The following is a 19,245-nucleotide window of genomic DNA, read 5'->3' on the forward strand; positions in this document are numbered from 1 at the left end:
ATCTTACATCACTATGCTAGAAACTGAATCAATTAAAACTCTTTAAACTTCATTCTTGCCCACCCGGCGTAGCTCAGCAGTTGAGCGATGACCTAGGAACCAGGAGGTCGAGGTTCGAATCCTGGTCGGGGCACATGCCCAGATTGTGGGCTCAATCCCAGTGTGGGGCGTGCAGGAGGCAGCCAATCAACGATTCTTTCTCATCATTGATGTTTCCATCTCTCTTCCTCTCCCTTCTTCTCTGAAATCAGTAAGAATATTAAAAAAAAAAACACTTTATTCTTTAAAAGCAATGGCAGCTATTGCCTACATCCTTAAGGACAATGAATTCCAAATGTCTTAGAATAAAATACTGCCTAAATGTATATTACATAAAACCTCGAAGATGGAAATGTAGCGAACATAGTAACATCAATACAGTTAGCGTAACTTTTCCAAACACAAAGAGGAAAGACAACTTCTCTACATTCTTTTCCTTCTAAAAACCACTTTATTGAATTGTAACATACAGAAAGTCCACAAGTTGTAGATGTACAAAGCCCTATAACTAGCATCCAAAAACACATATAAATGAGCAATTTAGGCCAAAATATTAGGATGCTATAAAAGTCCAGACTGTCAAATCTCAGAGGGAAGGCAGGGGTTGAGGGATGGGAAGAGACCAACCAAAGAACTTGTAGGCATATATTGACCCAAAAAAAGAATCAACCAATCAATGTAGGGATCCGTGGAACAACAACAGACAATAGGGTAGTGAAGGCCTAGGGCTGGGGGGAGGGTGGTTTCGGGCTAAAAGAGGTTAAATATCTCCCTAATTGAGATTCAGAAAAATATTAAGAAAAACTGAATTTAGACGCTATTTCTGAAGCTGAATGTCTAATACTGACCAACTGACCTGAGAGGAGAAATCTTATTCCTTCTATACCTTTCACTCACTCATTGAAGACTATGCCAAAAACTCCAGGCTCAACGATGGCTTTTGAACATTCTAATCTAGACCCAGACCGAAGTTTTTTTGTTTTGTTTTTTTTTTAAATATATATTTTATTGATTTTATTAGAGAGAGGAAGAGAGAGGGATAGAGAGTTAGAAACATCAATCAGCTGCCTCTTGCACACCCCCCACTGGGGATGTGCCCGCAACCAAGGTACATGCCCTTGACCGGAATCGAACCTGGGACCTTTCAGTCCGCAGGCCGACGCTCTATCCACTGAGCCAAACCGGTTTCGGCCGAAGTTTAAGTTTTGTCAAAAATCCAAACAAAATCCCTTTCTAAACTACTATTTCCTAGATTCAGAGTTTAGTTGTCATGACTCCTCTAGTAACAGAGATTTTAAATTGTGGAGCAAATAATTTTAGAAAGCTAGTTAAGAACAAGGCATGCCACACCAACTTCATCTCCTTTTTTGAGGTTACCAAACTGGTAGATGAAGGAAGTGCAGAGAGAGTCCTGAGAATCTTGAGCACATCCCTGCTGTACAGACCGTGTTGGGCAGATTGCTAAGAAGCTGAATAATGGAGTCTAATTAAGATGAAAGAATGGACCATTTATGTCCACCTGGAGGGAGGTCTCCAGTGGTTCTGCTACACACAAAGTGGAGGCAACAAGCTTATCCAGATTTGCAGCTAGGGACCCCACTCGCTACAAGTCTATCAAACTGATCAAGTTCTCGGTAAGGTCAGAAGGATGATGGAAAGAAACCTAGCGGTTGTAAAAACTCACTGCCTGACACAAGTTCCTCATCCCTGAGCCTCACTACCATCCTCTGTCAAATGGGGGATAACCCTAACCTCTGAGGTGGGATAACTAAACAAAACAATGAATTAAGCCTGGCCAGTTTGGCTCAGTGGTTGAGCATCCACCCATGAACCCAGAGGTCACAGCTGGATTCCAGGTCAGGGCACAAGCTTGGGTTGCGGCTCAATCCCCAAGTAGGGGGCGTACAGGAAGCAACCTATCGATGTTAATGTTTCTCTCTCATAGATGTTTCTCTCTCTCTCCCTCTCCTGTCCTCTCTCTCTAAAATGAATAAAAACATTTTTTAAATGTAAACTCCATTTTTAAAAACTAATAGTATAAGTACTGGATAAGGAGAGCTGGCTTAATAACTGTCCATTTTTACAAGTGCATTTCCTTGGTGAGAATTTCAACAAAAGTTGACGTATTATTCCAAACTCAGATAGCACTCACAGAGACAGGGCTTGAATGTAGGAATGACACAGTTATTAAAATGAAGCAAACCCTTCTTACGAAGATGGCGCCAAAAGCTAAGAAGGAAGCCCCTGCCCCTCCCAAAGCCGAAGCCAAAGCAAAGGCTTTGAAGGCAAAGAGAGCAGTGTTGAAAGGCATCCACAGCCACAAAAAAAAAAGAAAATCCCCACGTCACCCACCTTCCGAAGGCCCAAGGCACTAAGGCTCCGGAGGCAGCCTAAGCCTCCTAAATATCCTCGGGAGAGCGCACCCCGGAGAAACAAGCTTGACCACTATGCCATCATCAAGTTCCCCGACTACCGAGTCGGCCGTGAAGAAGATAGAAGACAATAATACACCTGTGTTCACTGTGGACGTCAAGGCCAACAAGCACCAGATCAAGCAGGCTGTGAAGAAGCTCTATGCCATGGATGTGGCCAAGGTCAACACCCTGATCAGGCCTGATGGCGAGAAGAAGGCATATGTTCGACTGGCTCCTGACTCTGGTGCTTTGGATGTTGCCAACAAAATTGGAATCATCTAAACGGAGTCCAGCTGCCTAATTCTAAGTATAAAAATTTTACACTGTAAAAAAATAAAATAAAAAGAAGCAAACCTCTGCATCATCTTAAAATTTGTGCATCATGTTCCTACTAAGTCCCTCTCCAGAGGGGTGACTTAAGATTATCGAAGATCTAGAAAAATCATGTCTTAACACAAATGATTGGAAAAACAGGAAATGCTTGGCCTGGAGAACTCAACATTAGAAGGACCACTATGGCAGCCTTCAAATATCTGAAGAACCGTCTTTGTAGTCCTAGACATGGTTCTTTGAAACACACACACACACACACACACACACACACACACACACACACCAGGGTCAGATTCCCTCTCAATGTTAGGAAGTATCTCCCTCACCCTGACCCCACACACCCTCCAAAAAATAACAACTAACAATATGATCCGATGCCAATTATGCAAAGCTTAGGTTGTTTGATATTTGAGGGGCCTGGACAGGACTTAAAAGGTCTCTCTCCAGTGAGCCAAGATACAGCAGACTGTTGTCCAATGACCAGCACAGCGAGTCGTAACAGCGAAAGGGACGTAAGTCAAACAGCTGCGTAAGAATCAGGGGCAAAAGAGAAGCAGCAAGCACTTGTAGAATGTTGTGCTGAAAGCAGCTACTGTTAACATAAAACGAAAGTTCCCTTCGTGAAAATGTTTACTGTCACAAGCTGTCCTAATTAAAAAAAAAAACAAAAACAAAAAACAAGCTATAAGATGAAGTAGAAAAGTCTGAAAATACTAAGCCCAAAATTATTCCTTAAAGCAAATTGTCAAAAAATAAAAAATAAACTTTTTTCTATTGAAGGGCAGTCTGCTCCTTTTCAACCTCATACAGCAATAGTTAATTTGCCTTTAAGAAGTTCTTTTTTTAAGTTGCGCCCGATATTTAGGTTATAGGCACTTCATTAGTAAACTAAAATTTTGAAATTAGGCAAACTTTGAAATAGATAAGCTCTGTGTCAGAAAATGCATTTTAAATAAGCTCTCCGGATAATTTTTTTAAAAAATACATTTTATTGATTTTTTACAGAGAGGAATGGAGAGGGATAGTTAGAAACATCGATGAGAAAGAAACATCGATCAGCTGCCTTCTGCATCCCCAACTGGGGATGTGCCCGAAACCAAGGTACATGCCCTTGACCAGAATCAAACCCGGGACCCCTCAGTCCGCAGGCCGATCCTCCATCCACTGAGCCAAACCGGCCAGGGCTCTCCAGATAATTTTTCAGCACACCCTATATTCTGAGAATCACTGTCTAAAATAAAGGCGTTGGTATTGTGAGTTTCCTGTGTAGAACACTCAGATCTTCACATGGCAGCGCCTGTGGTTCAGTTCTCCGTGCAAGTGTCACTTCCTCAGAGATGCCCTCCCAGTCCCTCACTCCACCCATTAAACCTGTTTTACTTTCAGAGGGCATTTCCAACCCCCCCACCAACTAAATTATTAGTTTTTCTTTTCTTTCCCCCCTGCCACTACTATCTATCTCTACTCCAACTGGAAAACCGTCTTCACAAACACTTCGATGTCTGTTTTGACCATCACTGTTATCCCTGATCCCTGGTACAAAGTGATGATCTACCAATATCTGATTTATAAAGACCAACAGCCCATATTACAGCTGGGGTTTCAACCCACCAGTGACCAGATGGAAGTTCTTCGCTCATTACACACAGTAAATACAATCCTTTAAGTTCAACAAACATAACTGGGCTTACAGTCTGAGAGGAAAAAGAGAGAAAAGGGTAAAATACACAAAAAAAACATATGGGCATCAACTGAGAATTCCTTAGAAATGCAGAATGCCAGGCCCCACTTCTTCCCTATGAATCAGAACCTGTATTTTAATAAAGTCCCAGGTGATTCATACCACATTCAAGACTGAGAAGGTAACTAGGTTTAAAGGTGTTTACTCATCTTTACAATGGAATTCTAATAAGGCTTACCTTTCAGAGTGGTTGATTAAATGATATAAGTACAAAAGCTTTTAGAACAGTGTCTCGAAAACAGGAGGCACCGCCCATGATTCCCTAAAATAACCTGCGAGTTGTTTAAATCTCACTATTCTGCTCTCCATCACCTAACAAAGGAGGCATCTAATAGCTCAATAAATGCAAAACTACAAAAAAAAAAAACAAACAAAAAAAAAAACAAGTGTTGCTTTGTCTGAGGAGTTATCTATTACTGTGGCTCCACCATTTAAAATATCTATTTTTAAAAATATCAGAAATTGAAAATAAAGACCCAATGTACAATGCAAAAGAAACATTGTTACACTTGGGAATGAGCAGTTTGAAAAATCGACCTCTGGATAAAAAGAACTCGTTTCAATCACAGCAAGAATGGCCAGCAGCGCCTTAAAGGTAAGGGTTTCTCTTTTCCAGGGATCCCAGTAATACACCTGTTGTGCCCCCAGGGCCACTCTCACCTGGAAGGCTGCCTCCTCCCCGCTCCAGGTCGCTTCCCAGGTGGGCAGCTTGCCCAGCCGGCCCCAGGGCAGCTCCCGCCCGGTCGCTTCACCTGGGACACGAGGGGCTCGGAATTGCTCTTCCAGCCCCAAGGTGCAGAGGCCATTTTGGCCCCTCAACCCACCTCACCACCCGCCTCCCCCCGCGCACTTCCTCCGACAAAGGCAACATGTCTGCTGGACCTGCAGGTCTGAAAGCCCCGCGGCCGGCCGGGGGCAGGTCCGGGATCCGCGCGCCCCCGCCGCGCCCAGGAACAGCCCCCGGCGGCAGGGCGCGCTGGCCCAGCGCGGACCGAGCGGGGACCGCCCGAGGCCTTCGGTCACGGCTGAGAATCCGAGCGTGAGCAGATTCCCTCGAAGTACTGCCTCCCTCGAAATGAAATCCCCGTCCCCCCAGCTTAAATCCACGGGGGGCTCGGCCAGCTCCTACTCAGTGGACTCAAAATTCAAAACATTCGGTCGGCGCGCCCCGTCACTCCCGGAATACAGTCTTTCAAGATTTCAACCCAGCCACCCTCCTCTCTCCCTGGGATCCCCAAAGGGGTGAGGCGGGGGCGGGAATGACGAGGTCCCCCCCCCCCGGGATCCAAGCCCCCTGGCCAGCGAGCGCCCCCATCGCTCCAGCCCTGGGGCTCAGGACCGCCGAGGAGCCGGGCGCCGCGCCCCTCACCCTGGGAACCCCCAAGAACTGCAGCCCGGAGAGCGGAGCGCCGGAGTCTCACTCGCGAACCTCCCGCCTCCTCAAAGCGAGAAGTTGTCCGCGCCCGGGCACAGGTACAGTAACGCGTCTCCGCCAAGTAAGCTAATCGGCGCCTCCAAGTGGCCCCGGCTCCGGGACGCAGCGGCCCAGGTAGCCTCGCTCCGCGCACCCGCGCCTCACCGGTTCCCGCGAGTCCCAGTCCCGGGGCGAAACCGCCACCGAAACCAGCCCCGAGCGCCCTTCCCCCGCGCTTCCCCTACCAGACCGAGGCGCCGCGGTACCCCAGCGGGGACTCTGGGGTACCGTGCGCCCCGGGCGCCGCGCCCAACTCTCTCCAACTCACGGCAGCCCAGCCCGACCCACCGGATCCACCAAGGACGGCGGGAGCCGAGGAGCGCGCTCACCTGGCGGGCGCACCTGACGCTGTGCGGACCGCCCGCACTCACCCCGGGACCTGGTAGGGGACTCAGCCTTCTTCTCCTCTTGGGTCCCCCCACCCCGGCCGCCCAGCCCCCGAGCATGCGCACCAAATGCCAGGCCGGGCTGCGGGAGGTCGGCGGCCCCGCCCGGGCGACCCCACCTGCTGTCCCCGGCGCGGGCTCCTCGGCGCTCCGGCCAGCTCTCCCCAGAGTCCGCCGTCTCCGCCGGAGGTGGAGGTGTAGTGTGGCAGCCTCCTCCCTCCGTGACCCATTCACCTGAAACTCGGATGGGAGGGGGGAGGGAGAGGTGGAGAAGGAGGCGGGAGGGCCGGCCTGCTCCGCACACCCTTGCGGAGTGCGGAGTTAAAGGAAAAGCTCCGTGTTTCGGGCGGAGGTGCGGGGACCCAGCGAGAGAAAGGGCTCGGGCTTCCGGGGGACTCGGGGGTGGTCGTGAGCCCCCCGGGGGCGCGCTCGGAGCTCCGCGGGTTTGGAGGGGAACAGGGGAGTGAGGTCTGCCGGGGACTGTTTTCCGCCTGGAGAGGGAGGGGCCGAGGTGGCTCCGCACTGGGGCAGGAAAACCACGTCTCGCACAGCACTTTCATGCTCCAAAAATTTGGTTCAAGTTTTGTTGGAAATCCAGATGTGGGAGGTTTTCAAAAGCCATGCGTAAATTTAGGAACTGTTTTTAATCTCTGGATCCAGAAAAAAAGAGTAGTTAAATGAAGGTGAAGTACCCTAGGTATTCGTGTCGGTAGGTTTGCCATCAAAATACACCCCACGGTATACAGTATTACCACTTCAGGGTCCTCTGCGCCCTCCCAAATTTAACTATGGTTGATGGAGAATCTGGAGGGGGGGTGCGGGGGAGGGCGTGATTTAAACAATTTTAATATGCTCTTTGGCTTCAAAACAAAACAAAAACTAGTTTAGTCTGCTGTGTTCTCTTTCTTGATCTGGGGGCTGTTTCCAAAGGAGTGTTCACTTAGGAAAATTCATAGTCTACACTTAAGGATGTATACACATTTATATATGTACTGGAGGCCTGGTGCACGAAATTCGTAGGGGTGGGGGTGTCCTCTTAGCCCAGCCTGCACCCTCTTCAATCCAGGACCTTTCAGGACATCCCTCTCACAATCCTGGACCACTGGCTCCTAATCACTCACCTGCCTGCCTGCCTGTTGCCCCTAACTGCCCCTCCCCTGCTGGCCTGGTCACCCCCAACTACCCCCCCTTGCCGGCCTGGTCATCCCTTACTGCCCCCCCCCACCCTGCCAGCCTGATGCCCCCAACTGGCTCCCTCTGCCTGCCTGGTCACCCCCAACTGCCCCTCTCTGCCAGCCTGGTCCACCCACGCAGCCTGCTGTTCAGTCACTTGGTCCTCCCTCACTAACCCCCCTGCTGGCCTGGTTGTAGACAGCCATCTTGTGAGGGCATGAGGGTTAATTTGCATATTACCTCTTTATTATATAGGATGTTGTATTTCAATATGTTTTTTTAACTAGTACTAGAATGTAACAATTTTAATTCTTGCTATTGAACCATCTGCATTGAAGGCTAGAATTTAGGTTTCTTAAATCCTGTTTCACTTTGTGTTCCAATCTGGAATGCCAGCATAGCTAATACATTTCTGTCCAATCCCACCCACTTCTCTGCCTTTAATTAAGTGGTTAGAGATGTGACTCTCCCATACAATAGGTCTTAAGCCATAATTCAATACTTGAGGAAGCAAAAGCATTATATAAATATAAGGTATTTAAAGTGACGACAAAATATAATAATAAAATGATGACAACCTTAATGGGTAATTAAGCTGATTGGTATTGTTTTCATGGAAGTCATTTCTACAATTATTTTAATATGACTGTAGTTTTTTGAGTGATGCAGTTTAAATTGGTGGTGTTAACACTGGGGGTCAGGTTAATCCTCTTAATGTTCCCTGTCAGATTACTGAAATCCCCAAACATTCCACTCGGTTTATAATTAAACAAGGGAACATTTCTTAATACGCTTATTTATAAACACATATCTATTATTTTATAGTGTATGTTGACATGTTCTGCAAAGAACTTAGAGTGTTTTTCCTACTTTCTAAAATTGAAATGTTTCTCATACCATAAAATTCACCCTTAATTTCATTTTATTTATTTATTTAAAAAATATTTTTATTGATTTTAGAGAGGAAGGGAGAGGGAGATGGAAACATCAGTGATGAGAGAGAATCATTGATTGGCTGTTCCTGCACACCCCCTATTGGGGATCGAGCCCACAAGCAGGGCATGTGCCCTTGACTACAATCGAACCCGGGACCCTTCAGTCCACAAGCCGACACTCTATCCACTGAGCCAAACTGACCACGGCCACCCTTAATTTTAAAGTATACATACAACTTAGTGATTTTTAGTATATTCACAAGGATGTACAACTATCACTACTATCGAAATCCAGAATGTTCTCATCACCTTAAAAATAAGCCCTTCGTCCCTCAGCAGTCACTCCCCATTTTCCCTTGCCTCCAGACCCTGGCAACCACTAACGTACTTTCTGTCTGTATTGACTTGCCCATTCTGGACATTTTATGTCAGTAAATAATACATGTGTCTGGCTGCTTTCACTGAGCATAATGTTTTCAAAATTCATTCATGTTAGAGTACCTACCATTCCTGTTTATGGCTGAATACTATTCCATTGAATAAATATACTACATTTTATTTAAATCTTCATCAGTTGATGGACATTCGGATTATTTCCACTTTGGGCTATTATGAATACTGTTACTATGAATATTTATGGACAAGTTTTCACATGGACATATGTTTTTAATTTTCTTGGGTATGGTTTTTAATTAGAATTTTTATCATTTTACTCTTTTTTTAAATATGTATTTTCTTGATTTTTTACAGAGAGGGATAGAGAGTTAGAAACATCGATGAGAGAGAAACATCGATCAGCTGCCTCCTGCACACGCCCTACGGGGGATGTGCCCACAACCAAGGTACATGCCCTTGACCGGAATCGAACCCGGGACTCTTGAGTCCGCAGACTGACGCTCTATCTACTGAGCCAAACCGATCAGGGCTATCATTTTACTCTAACTAATGCATATCATGATATTTTTCTTTTTTCCACACCAAACCTAAACCCAAAGGCATGCTGTATTAGAATGCAAAGTTAGCTCTGGTCGGTGTGGCCCGGTTGAGCACCATCCCATGCACTGCAAGGTTGCAGGTTCGAGGAGGCAACTGATGGCTGTTTCTCTCTCACATTGATGTCTCTCTCTAAAAAAAATCAATAAAAACATAAACTTTATTTTAAGAAAGAATGCAAGGTTGGTTACCACCTTTTATTTGCTCTCCTTATTCATTCACTCAACAACCATTTTCTGAGTGACTACCATGTGTACAATAGTGAACAAACCCCAAAAAATCCTGTCTTAGCAGAGCTTACTTTCCTGCTGAATTCATGCATATGGAATATGAGAATTTATGAAGTTGAACTGTATGAAATTAGAAACAGTTGATCGTTTTTAACTACAAAATGGCAGTTTCATGTAGGTTAACTTAATACTAAGCTAAATTTTTGTTGGAATGTTCTATGCATTTTTTATTCCATTCAGATTAATTTTCCAAATGATGCTCACAAAACTGAAATATCTAGAAACTGTGTTATTTTAACTATTGCCTAATAGTGTGCATACTAGGTACTAGTTGAAATGTTCAGAAGGAAAATCCAGCTTCAAAACCTAAATACATCATTCTTCAACAGCAAAACAAAATTTGTTTGATGCTATGCTCAATGCAATCATCTTACATAATCATAAACTGTAGCAAATATTTAATTACTTTTAATCAAATATTCCTTCTTGGCAAGTCAGTGGAATTATGGACTATGATCCACTATTGAACATTATTTGATGAAAATCCTCATGACTCAAACAAAGGAATATTGTTCTCAGAGGTATGATTACAAATTGTTGATTTTCCCTGCAGGCAAATGCATGGTAAAAAAAAAAAAAATAGAACCATTTTTTCTTCAGTTTTATATGTAAAGGAGAAAGTTCAGAGCTCAGAATATGATGTCAGAAATTTGGGTTCAAATATCATGTTGCCACTTATTAGCTGGATAGGATTAATCCTTAAGGGAACTTGAAGTACATAAGCCTCATTTTTCTGTCAATTTGGGATGATAATAAATGTTGTTCTTTTCATAAGACTGTTGAGAGGCACGTGGACCATTTACCAAGATAAACCATGTGCTGGGCCACAAAACAAGTCTCAATAAATTTACCAAATCATTACTGTAGCTTGCAACAGTTCCTGTCACAAAGTTATTCCGTAAAGACTTGTTGAATGAGCATATTGTAACCCTGATTCTTGCATCCAGCATACGTGTGGAGTCTTGTCTATCTCGCTGATAGTCTCCTGCCATTGTGAAAACAGCACATTCCTTAATAGAATTTGGAGGCTTACATCTCTAGTACTAGGTCTTAGAGAAGAAAAGAAGAGGGATTAGAATACTTCCACTCTGCCTCACCTGCTTGATGAATGAATCCAAGGGTTGGTATTTGTTCAAGAGCAACTCAGTTTGGAGTTGTTGAGGGCCTGGCGGGAAGGGCCTGTAGTTTCTCCACCCGATTACAAGGTGGGAGGCTCCTCGTCCACACAGGACAGTTTCCTGGAAGAGATTCATGGAGGAGTTTATGAGGAAGTCACCAGGAAGGCAATTTCTGAGAGGATGATGACGTATGGAGAGTAAAGCTCTATCTCCTCAATTCCTAAGTATTAAGCAAGATCCTCAAGGAGGAGCCAAGGTTAAAGAGTCAGCCCCTAAACTGGAACTTCCGCAAGCAGACCAAGAGTAATGGTAATCACCACCATTTACTCAGGGTGACCGTGTGCTAGGCACTGTACTAAGTGCTTTATGGACTTCTTTTTTTTTTTTTTTGTCTTTTCAACAATCTTATGATGTAATGTTATTTTTCCCATTTCTGGACTACTAAAGCTCAGAAAGATTTGATCATGTACTCAAGATAATCTACTAAATTACAGAGTCTGTATTCAAACACAGGTCTAATTCCCAAATTAATATTCTTAACAATTTTACTGCTTTTTGTCTCTTTAAAAAAAAATACCCAAATGCCTTTAAACTACCTATTAAAAGATTTCAGAATGCAGCCATAAAAAAATAATCTCGCCCTGGCCAGGTAGTTCAGTTGGTTAGAGCCCCATCTGGATACACCAGGCTTGCAGGTTCCATCCCTGGTCAGGGCACATACAAGAATCAACCAATATATGCATGAATCAGTGGAGCAACACATCAATCTCTCTCTCTCTCTCTCTCTCTCTCTCTCTCTCTCTCTCTCTCTTTCTCTCTCTCTCATCAATAAATAAAAATTTTAAAAAAATCTCCCTGGCCAGTGTGGCTCAGTTGGTTTAGAGTCATCCCATGCACCAAATGGTAGCCAGTTTGATTCCAGGTCAGAGCACATGCCCGGGTTTAGGGCTCAATCTCCAGTAAGGGTGGTGTAGGAGGCAGCTGATCAATGTTTTCCTCTCACATTGTTGTTTCTCTCGCCCCCTCTCGCTTCCTCTCTCTCTAAAAATCAATTAAAATTTTTTTCATTGGGGTACAACAAGTGTTATGGATGAGAATGAACCAATTAGAGCTCCTCCTAACAACATGGAGAATCATTCAAACATAATATTGAACAAAATAAACGAGAACACCCAAAATACAGTATGATTCCATTTATATAAAGTTCGAAAGCAGGCAAAACTAAACTACATCATTTGGAGATTCTATATGTAAGTGGCAAAACTACACAGAAAAGCAAGGAAATTATTATCATAAACGTTAAGATAGTGGTTACCTCCAGAAGGGAAGAGAAGGTAAAGATGGGAAGAGAAGAGTGGAGATGCTTTTGGGTGCTGGCAATATTCTCTTTCTTCACCTGGATTCAGGTTACCTGGCTGTTAGGAGCCTACACAGAGAAACTCAGCATATCTCCTGCAATTGTTAATGGCAAATGGCACAAGATGTTAGACCTCAGTCCTTGAGTTCTGGCTAAGAAAGAATTCAGAGCCAAGACTCAAATACAAGCAAAAGTTTATTTAGAAAAGTCACAGAGGTAGAAGAAATGAGCCATGGATGAAGTGAGCCAGCAGGGCTGTGTGGGCTCAGGAAACAAGTTACAGAGGCAAAAGAAGGGGCCTCGGAGCTTAGGAAAATGCAAGCAAAGGTATGTACCTTGAGGGAAGAAAAAAGAGAGAGAGAGAACCAGGCTGGGTCCTTCCTTTTAAGGGCTTTTACCTGGTGGTCGGTCTCAGGGGAAGATCTCTCTAGAATATTCATCAGCTTTCCTGGTGTGCCTTGTCCCTTTAGGGTGGTCTCTACTGAGTCTTTGGTGCCAGGGCAGCCGGTCCTGATGTCAGCTATGGTGTCACCCTGCCTGGCATTGCTGCTTTTCGGGGCCTGGAGCTGAAAAACAGCTGAGACCTAGTTGTTAACTCTAGGGCTTAATGTGGGAATAAGCCCACGTAAGGGCTTATATGGGAATCCTATGAGGCTATCTCTGGTCCCCTTGTTCCTCCTTTCAGGGCATGACCACCGACATGCCAGGGAAGGAAAGGCCACCCTGGAGGCAAGTTCCCACCTTACAGTTGTCCCTTGCTAGTTGCTAAGCACCTGAAACTTTCCACCCTGGTGACCTGATCATTCCTACTCTGTGTCTGTCTGTCTGTCTGTCTGTCTGTCTGACTACTATAGCAAAATGCTGTTGCTAACCCACATAGTGTGGTCACAGTGGCACATTTGTGAATTGTATATGAAAAGGAATATTTATTCAGTAAAAAAAAAAATGTTTACACTGTACCTGATATGTATGGAGCCCTGACCTATCTGAGTCCTGGAGATACAGTGGAGTTAAGACAGATAGGGTCTTTCATGAGGTTTATATTCTAGTTGGGAGAAGACATGAAACAAAGAAAATGTTTACTGAAAATGAACAAGATAACTTCAGATAGTGCGGAGTGAGTGACTTGAAAAAAACAAAACAGGCTAAGGGGACGGAGAGGCCTGGGAGAGGTAGTGGGGGAGGAGGAGCTGCCTGAGGTAAAGGTTGCTGGCTGCCCCTTTGAAGAGATAACGTTTGAACTGAGACTTGGATGATGAGAAGAAGCCAGCCCAGCAAAAATCTGGGCCAAGAACACCGTAGGGCAAAATCTGGGATCATTTTGGAGATTCGACGTGCAGCAGGCCAGAAGAAAGGGAGAGTGTGGGCCACGGAGTCTGAGGCAGGCAGCAGTTAGATGCTGGAAGCTGAGCCACCTGAGAGTGTGTTTTCTTCCAACGGCAATGGGAACGCTGTAGAGGGTTTTAGCCATTTCATAGTGATGAGTTAATGTTTTGAATTTTGTGGTATTTTTAGTGTCAACCTAAGAATTGTCCTTTGTTTTAAAGTAAAATTTTTTTTTTTTTAACACTTGAGGATTTATCTTTAAAGTGTGTAGCTTCTGAATAGAAAGGATTAAACCTGAGAAAGAGCCAAGGTAATCTGAAACCCAACTGATAGGATCTTGGAGAAATGTAAATGATTCCTATTCATCTTCCTACTGGAATCTTAATTAGAGAGATTGCCTAAGACATACAAGATGTGGAGGGACTAGAAAGGGAGATGGTAAGAGAAGTTCTACCATAGCACATGATTATTTTAGTTTACATGCTTTTTTCCCCTAGATTTTGTAAAACTCCTCAATGAACAAGCATATATTATGTTTGACAATTAGGAAGAAGATATGTTTTCACTTTTTTCTAACTTACTATGTTGGAAAACCCAAACCTTTAGAAAAGCTGATAAAATAGCAGTATATGAACTATAAACTTCACCTAAATTCACCAATTGTTCACATTGTCCACATTTTCTTGTTTTCTCACACACACAATGTGTACAGTACATAGTATATTCTTTTTGCTCAACCATTTATATGCAAACACTTATACTTTTTTTGGTTCATCCATTTACAAGTAATTTGCAGATATGATGACATATTTCAGCATGTATATCCCGAGAACCAAGACATTCTCGTACATAGCCACTGTCTTAGCTTGTGCTGCTTATAATAGAATGCCATAGACTGTGGTTTATAAACAACAGAAGTTTATTTCTCACAGTTTTAGGGGAGGATCCCCTAAACAGCAGGTTCTGGTGAGAATCCTCTTTGGAGCTGTAGATAGCAGTTTTCTCCTTATATGGTGCAGAGGGCAAGAGCTGTCTGGGATCTCTTTTATAAGGGTGTTAATCCCATTCACGAGGGCTCCACCCTCATGGCCTAATCACCTCCCTTAAGGGCCTCCCTCCTAATATCATCACATTGGGGGTTAGATTTTCAACATGTGAATTGGGGGTGGGGACACCATTCAGTCCATAACTACCATCCCATTAACATACCCTCACAAAATGAAGAGTAATACATAATCTTATCTAATATACAGCACATAGGCACATTGCACCAGTTGTCCCAAAAATGCCTCTTATGGTTTGTTGTTTTTTAATCCAGGAGCCAGTCATGGGTCATTCCTTGCATTTCATTGTCACATCTCTTTAGTGCTCTTAATTCTTGAACAATTCTATTGCCATTTTTTAACAGAATCTGGTCCAGTCGTCCTGTTGAATGTCCCATGGTCTGGATTTGTATGCCCCTCACCCCACAATTAGCTTTAGAGGAAACACAGTTGGCTAGAATACTATGTCCGTGATGTTGTGGACTTCGTCCTGCACCATGTCAGGAGGCTGACATACGGATCGCATTGTCCTGGGATGAGTGATGCTAAGTTTGAACCGGATGGTACCCTCAGATCTTCCTTTCCCCTTCATGGTGAATCAGTATTCCGTGTGGGTGATACATTGATTCTGTGTGACTATCTTAGTCCCCAACAACCTTTCATCCCATGAAAGCTTTTAGTGTCCATTGCTGATTCTTGCCTGACTCGAGTGTTGCATCTATTGGTATATAATGTTTTTTTCTAATACTATTAAATATTAGTTTCAACATTATCTAGTACTATCAAGAAAGAAACAAAGAGCCCTGGCCGGGTAGCTCAGTTGATTGGAGGAGCATCATCCTGATACACCAAGGTAGCAGGTTTGATCCCTGGTCAGGGTACGTACAAGAAGCAACCAATAAATACATAAATAAGTGGAGCAGCAAATTGATGTTCTTCTCTCTCTCTCTCTCTGCTCCACCTTCCTCTATGTCTCTCTAAAATCCATACATAAAAACAAAAAACAAAGAATTTTAAAGTGTGAGAAAAAGAAGCTAGAAAACATTCTAATTCATTAAAATGTTGACCTTATATTTTCCTTTTGATGATAAAATTTCCTTCTGTTTTGCCTTTAAGAAGTCAACCAATCCATTCACCGGTATAACATAGGTATTGTTATTTACTAAGAAGGGGAGGTCTTGTGGAGAGAAGGCACAGCATACTTTGGTACAGCACTCTTCCCTTACGTAGTCTAGGAGATGAGGTATACCCTCATAAAAATAAAAGGACAGGTAAGTTTTGGATGAGTGGTGAGATAAATACTCTCTATTGTGACTAAATGAAACAGCTCACCTGGCTGCCACGTCTTCCTCCCACTCCTGTCTCTGTCACTTATCTTTTCCTCACACCAATTCCTCTACCTCAGATGTTCTCCTTCTACCTTTGTGTTTCTATTGCCAGTGCTTCCCGACTGAGCCACCACTTCTTCTATTCAACAACGACAACAAACCTGCTGTACTCTCTCTTCTCCTCTGAGAAGTGGTTCCTCCCAATTCTGCACTTATTCCAAAATCAATTTATCTAATTCTTTGACTTTCTAACTTGGATATTACATCTGTGTGTGGGACTCCTCCTGGACTGCGCATTCAGGGTGAGCTCTCCTGATTTACCTGAGCTCACTGGGGGCCCCTCCTTCTGGTACTTTGCACTTCTGTTGCTTTAAGTGAGTAAATGAACAGTCATCAATGCTTCAATAAACTATCGCTCAGGTATATTGGGGTTGAATTATGCTGGTAACAATCTTGATGAGGAACTCTACTCTTCTTGCCCTCTGTGCTTTTTTGTTTTTTTCCCAAACATGTTCTGTACAGAAGCAGGTTAATAAGGAAGTTTCCTTGACTCCCTTCCTCTAGACAGAGGGGGAAGAAAAAACAGGAAACCAACTCGCAGCAAACAATGAAGATGAATAGCAAATATTTGTTCCTTTCTGTACAAGAAGAGTTATGCACAATATTAGGTTGGGGGGGGTGGGGGAGGGCATGTGCCAGGGGTTAGGGGAGGCCGGGGGGAAGGTCAATGGGGGAAACTAAAGGAGACACATGTACTACTACTTGAAACAATAAAATAAAATTTAAAACAAAAGTATTAGGTTATCATAGTAGCACTTGAAAGAATCAAGGTTGCTTTGAGCTTTAAGAAATCCCGTATAGCGATTTGGTTGTTTTTATCTAAATGTAGTAAAGTTAAAATACAGCCTTTTAACAGAATGTCCCCAGTATCCACAATCGTATTTGGAAGCTGTGCTTATTATCAAACTTGCAATCCAGGAACCTGGCCCCTGCGGCAGCCAGATAACGTGCTCCTTCACCGCGCCTGCCTCCGCGCCTGTTGTACGCTGTAAGAAAGGAAAGAGAAGGGACTGTTTGTTGAGTAACTTCCGTGTCACTGCATCATAAGTTAAATATTATCCCCATTCTGTAGATAACAAAACTGAGTTTCATAGATAATAAAAACTTGCTTCACATTACACAACAAGAAAGGATAAAACTGAGATTTTAAAACATACGTTTTTCTGGCCCCAAATCCATGCCTGCCTCCTACACCAAACTGGGAGGCCCTTATGTCCACATGGAGAGGGAGCTTTGGAGGGAAGTTGCACCAACAAAACTGTATTAAGGCTAAAGACCCCGGGTGACTATGGAGAGAAGAGGATTGGGGAAGACTGAGGCTTCAGATGGATGACTGAGATTACTATTGTGTGGTTTTTCTAAAACCTGATGTTTTCCTTACTTCCAAAGCCCTCAGTGTTTCTGAGCAACATAAAGCTTAGCTTGCCCTGGCTGGGTTGCTCAGTTGGTTGGAGCATCATCCTGTGCTCCTGAAGGTCGAGGGTTCGATTCCCGGTTGGTACACATACCTAGGTTTCAGGTTTGATCCCTGTTTGGGGTGCATTTACGAGGCAACCGATTGATGTATCTCTGTCACATCGATGTTGAGCCTCTTAAAACACCCTGTTTTTTAAACCCAGCTCAGGGTTCAACTCCAACCTTACCTCTTTCTCAAGCATTTTCTGGCCATTCAAAGCTATTGTAGCCTCTGCAGAACGCCCCCTCCCCAGAATTCCTGACTCATGGGGTCTGTCAATCAGAGATAAGCTATGTGAAAATGGTTAAGAAAGGATAAGGACTTTATAAATGTTCAAGTATAGTGTATCTTAAATTGTTATTTTAACATACACATATTCTCCCATCCTCAGGTCAATGGAAAATTCCTGAAGGGCAAAAAATGCTTGTCATACTTCTTTGAATTCTAAAGAGCCCTATACTTAACTATACCAGTGCATTTCATCATGTTCCTACCCTGCTTAGCCCTCACATTCTTTCCAGCTTGGCTCAAGGGAGCTGTGCTTCTACTGAGAAAATCTCCGCCACTTTTCATCTTTCTCAAAGGGTGTCTGGGGTCATCCCTCTTCTGTCATCTTCACTGCCTCTCCTCTGCCACATCACACACGCTCTCAGGGTTAGCTTTTGTTCTCCTAAGGGGCTTTTGCTAATCCAAAATTGTAAGTCCTTCCCTTGGTTCCTATGTTTAAAAAATGCAGTAAACTTCTATTTTATTTTTTAGTTTTTTAAATATATATTTTTTTAATTGATTTCAGAGAGGAAGGGAGAGGGAGAGAGAGATAGAAACATCAGTGATGAGAGAGAATCATTGATTGGCTGCCTCCTGCACTCCCCTACTGGGGATTGAGCCCGAAACCTGGGCATATGCCCCTTGACCAGAATCAAACCCAGGACCTTTCAGTCCACAGGCTGACACTCTGTCCACTGAGCCAAACTGGCTAGGGTTTAAGGAGTAAATTTTTATGTAATACTAAGGACCACTAATCACCTTCCTCAGAAGTTATTAAGGGTAACTCATCTTTGTTCTTCATAAACCAGAGTGTTGGCCTTTAAGTTTACACAGGAATCGATTCAACATTGTACTGAGAAGTTGAGTTGCCAGCAAATTTGCAAAGTTCCCATTGTGTAAATACCCAGAGAGTTGGAATTCCTCAGTTGTCTAGCTCAAAAGGCTTGTTAAAGGTGCATTATCAATGCTGACTCAGGTTGGTCTTTAAGTATTAGGTTGCCTTAATGTTTTTTTTAAAAAATCTCAATTATTGTTAGTTTAGCTTCATTATTATCCATTTGGTGTTAAGTTTTGCTAATCATGTGGTTTTTACAATGCTTATTTGCATCAATAGGATTTTTCAGCCATAATTTGCAAGGAGCCAGACTTTAAGATGTGCATGGTTTGATATCCCAATCCAAACCAAACTGGAATTTGGTTTACTGCTGTATCTGCAGCAGCTAGCACAGTCTGACACACAGTGGATGGCTGATAAATCTGTTGAACACATGAATGGAAGGCCTCCGGACACAAGGGCTTTGAGAGCTACTTAGGGTGTAAAGCCTGGTAATGAAGTGGATGTTGGAGGGAGTAAAGGATGTGCAGGGGTTGCCAAGAGGAAAACAGCAGGCTGTTTTCTACATGAGTGTTTTATTCCCATGGGTGGGGCTCCCTTGACCCAGCCTTCATAATATAAAACCTTCTCACTGTGAGGAAAATTCCAACATTTAGAAGCAAGTGTTAGGAAGAAAA

At 43.7% G+C, this 19,245-nt stretch overlaps 1 protein-coding gene and 1 pseudogene across 7 annotated transcripts in view; one reads left to right on the top strand and one right to left on the bottom strand.

Moving 5' to 3' along the window:
- OCLN (occludin) overlaps positions 1–6,601 on the bottom strand; it is a 46,063-nt gene extending 39,462 nt beyond the window's left edge. For 4 of the 7 annotated variants that reach the window (XM_054715192.1, XM_054715191.1, XM_028139607.2 and 1 more), the window contains exon 1: positions 6,507–6,601. The gene's annotated coding sequence lies outside the window, so the exon portion shown is untranslated. Of the gene's footprint in view, positions 1–4,397; positions 4,455–6,330; positions 6,407–6,453 lie in introns of those variants that run through there. The other 3 variants (XM_008161901.3, XM_028139608.2, XM_054715190.1) reach the window with 3 other exon arrangements.
- Positions 2,256–2,771, top strand: LOC129148868 (60S ribosomal protein L23a-like; annotated as a pseudogene).
- Positions 6,602–19,245: the final 12,644 nt, after the last annotated feature.

Source organism: Eptesicus fuscus, chromosome 4, assembly GCF_027574615.1.
Source record: "Eptesicus fuscus isolate TK198812 chromosome 4, DD_ASM_mEF_20220401, whole genome shotgun sequence".
In the NCBI taxonomy this organism is placed as follows: Eukaryota; Metazoa; Chordata; class Mammalia; order Chiroptera; family Vespertilionidae; genus Eptesicus; species Eptesicus fuscus.